This window comes from Rhinolophus sinicus, linkage group LG04, assembly GCF_036562045.2.
Source record: "Rhinolophus sinicus isolate RSC01 linkage group LG04, ASM3656204v1, whole genome shotgun sequence".
Classification (NCBI taxonomy): domain Eukaryota; kingdom Metazoa; phylum Chordata; class Mammalia; order Chiroptera; family Rhinolophidae; genus Rhinolophus; species Rhinolophus sinicus.
This window is the reverse complement of record NC_133754.1, coordinates 166,380,687-166,384,484: the sequence shown is the minus strand read 5'-3', so window position 1 is coordinate 166,384,484 and position 3,798 is coordinate 166,380,687.

The following is a 3,798-nucleotide window of genomic DNA, read 5'->3' as shown; positions in this document are numbered from 1 at the left end:
CACCAGCACCCCAGCGACCTTCCCAAGCAGTGTTTTCTGGGTCACTTATCAAGTCTGAAGTAGAAAAACCATCACCTAACACAGCAGTTCTCAAACCTTCTGGTCTTAGGATCTCTTCCCTCTCTTAAAAATTGAGAAACCAGAGTTTCTGTTCACGTGAGTTCTAGCTATCAATAGTTACTAGATTAGAAATTAAAATTCGAAATCTAAAAAAATATTAATTCATTTAAAATAAACCCACTACATGTTAAAATTTAAAAAAAATCTTTATAAAAATAATTTTTAAAAAATTAGTGAAAGAAGGGTGTATGTGATTTTTGCAAATCTCTCTGTTGTCTGGCTTAACAGAAGACAGTTGGATTCTCACACCTGCTCCTTCATTCAATCTGTTGTGATATCACATGTCACGTATTCTCTGGGAAACTCCACTATACCTATGAGAGCAGAGTCTTAGTGTTATTACAAAAATAGTTCTGACCTTATAGACATTCCCGCCTCCCTCCCCGAAAGTGGTCCTCAAGCCACATTTTAAGAACTGCTAGCCTAGCAATAGCCAGGCAAATCACCAGGGGAACAAAGACCTGTCAAAACAGGGAGGGATTAAAAGAAAAGAAAAGAAAAATCACAGGAAGGAAAGAGACTCAAGGGAAGTGAAGAGGCTTGGATGAGGGCAAGGCAGTGTCACCAAGGTGTCTTTGGAGCCTGGCTCTGACATTTAGTAGCTGTGTACCGTTGGCTTGATTGACCTCAGTTAATCCATCTGTAAGATGGTAATAATGGTAGTACTTAGCACAGGGTGAGATGCCTGGGCTTGTAAATGTTAGCTCCCTTCTCTTGGGCCAGAATAGAAATTTGTAAAAACAGCATTTGTTCTGTAGCTAAGAGATACATGTAAGTCAGGGGTAGGCTGCTTCTGTTTCTGTAACATGGATCAGATGTGGACTCCAAATGCACAGACACCTTGAAAACTGGTATATTAGCACAGCTGCTCAATCCAAGGCCACAGTGTAATGTGAGCCAAACCAGCAAGCTCAAATTTAAGATGCATTAATAGAGGTATCATGCACAGAACAAGGGAGGTGATAGCTCCTCCTATAGTTCATACTACTCAGATTTTCCCTAAAGTATTGTGTTCATCAGGATGGGGAAGGGATTTGACATGACTCATCCCAAGGGAGGGGATCTTTTTTCAGCATAGAGAAAACTTGACCAGAGGGTGGGAGGTGGTCAGGGAGAGATACAATCACTCTTCTTAAAGACCTGAAGTGTTGATACATTGGCTCAGAATGGCCCCCCCAGAAGTGAATAGGGTCTGAGGCTCGCCCATCCACAGAGGCGGGGGAAAGGGATACATGACAATCACTGGAGTGTCTGAAATATAAAAAGTCTAACTTGGCAGTAGTGAGTGCCACGTCACTAGAAGCATTCAAGTGGAGGCTGAAGATCTGGCTTAGAGGCACTGCGCTTGAATGACACCCACTGGCCACTTCCAAATCTGAGTTCCTGTGCCCAGGCAGATTGGAAACACTGTCAGAAGAAATCAAAAGAAAACATCAAGAAGAGAATCCCTTGGGGTGGGTGAAAGGAACAGTGGGCACTTTGTCAGGCAGGTTTGCTGGGTTCTCTGCCAAATTTAATCTGGAGGTGAGATGTAGCTGCCAATTCGCTGGCCTAGAAACTGACAGGAGAAAATTCAGCACTGAGCAGAAACAGTTCAGAGAAAGTAAAACTTTCCATGCCTGAAATGCCAAATGTTTGAGCCATGCTGCCCAGCTGAGCGGGAAGCCCAACAACCTCTTGGGAAAGTTGAGGTGGTAATAGTGAAGCAGGGAGGACAAAGGCACCCAGGGAGGAGAGAGGCACACTCAGCCACACGCACTCCCGTAGTGGCAACACTTCATCACTGGTGAAGGGCAGAGAACTCCTCCCAGATGTCAGGGTGGGCAGTGAGCACCCACATCCACCAAGCTGGCCTTGGTGAAGATGCTCCAATCCACTCTCTCACCTGACTCCCAGCAGCAGCCTGGAAGCAGGCTCTATTTTAGAGAAAACCAGGACACAGAGGTAGACGACATGGCAGAAGGCACAGCTGGTGCAGGATGTGAAACAGAAACCCAGGCCTGACTGAGCACAAGTCCGTGACCTGGCCTCAGCATGGGATTCCTGGAGCGCAGCTGTGGGTCTGCTCTCCATCTAAGTCTCAGATGTAGACTCCGATGAAATTGGTCAACAGAATCCCTCTGTCTCTCCAGCCAGCCAGCTCACTGTATTATGTATCAGGGCTTTCAGAATCTGGTGCAAAGGTCCCTGGGTTAAGGACAGAAAACCAGAGCAGCCTTCTGGATACTGTTCATTGTCGCTCAACTTCTCAGTTGGCTTTGAGAACTGCAAGGGTGGCGGAAAAGCTAAGGAGAGCCCAGAGCCCCAGCAAAGGTGGCAGAAAAGGTAAGGAGAGCCCAGAGCTGCAGGAAAGATTTGATGACACGTTTATCCGATATTGACTGGGCATCTCCTTTAGTCAAGCCCTTCAGTAGGTTCTGGGGATACAGAGATGAAAGAAAGGCACAGCTAAAGAACTCTGTTATTCACTACCTTAGTTTATGGTGTTTCACTCCTACAGTAGATATTTACAAGTGGCTGAGGAAAGGGAGGTCAAGTCTCTGGCCCAAATTGGAAGGAAAGGGGGTCACTGGAAGGTTTCCTGGAAGGGGGCCTTGTTAGGTCTTGGACACTGAGGAATTAGCAAGATAAAGGAGGTGGGGACAATTCATGCCAAGTGCTTGGCCCTCCGTGACTGCTCATCATTTGCTGAATGTATGAACCAGGGGAAGCAGCATGTGTCACAAAGTAGTGACACAGCACAGTTCCTGGGGGGGAAACCACAAATAGCCCAGTGTGTGGGTTGCATTCCCCTCCAGTCTGCTCCTCCTGAGTCTCCTTTACCCTTAGCTCATAAACCTCACGTTGATCCCAAAAAAAGGTAACTGAGAAAACTCACCCAGGACTTCAACCCCCCCGCCCCCCCGCTGAGAGGCCAGGGCATCTGGAGCCGGACCTGCTGGCACTGCGACTGGAACAGAATAAATAAGGCCTTCTCTTTCGTGTATGGAGGTGCTGTTATTGGCTGGCTAAATTCAGAAAAAATTATCTGAACACATTTTCACCCCCATTTAAATCCAATGAAAAATAACATTTATGCAAAGAAAGCGGCCAAGCGAGGTGACAGCTCGGCACTCAAACAACAAGGGCAGCAGTGCCTAAGATTGGTTACACACAGGGGAGGTGCCAAAGAAGGAAACATATTGAGTACGAGGAGCCAAGTTGCTCACTGTCCAGGAAAGGAGTTAGAAATATGGGAAGGGACAGCTAGAAGTAATGTTGAGGTGCTGAATTAGACTTACAGGTACCTGTGTGAACTTGAACTTTCAACTGTCTGTAGACACAGAAAGAGAGAAGTAAATGTGTGTACATGTGCGCTGTTTTCCACGAGCCACCCAGGTGGCTGGGAGCTGTGAGACCCCAGCACACCCAGCATCAAGTTTTGGTTTCTAAATATAATCTTCACGAAAGGGAACCAGAACTCCCTGAAGAAATGGCGAATTTCAAGCCTGGGGCACACAAAGTACAAAAGTCTGGAATATATTACTGAGCCAGAAAGTAAGGAAGTACTCAAGAGTGACAGGGGCATGGAAAAAACAACACCCAGATTTAATGGTCCACACAATGGCAAAACCTGGGACAACTGAACATCAAAATAACGGTAGTAATGGATCATATACCACTGAATAAAAAAGGAAT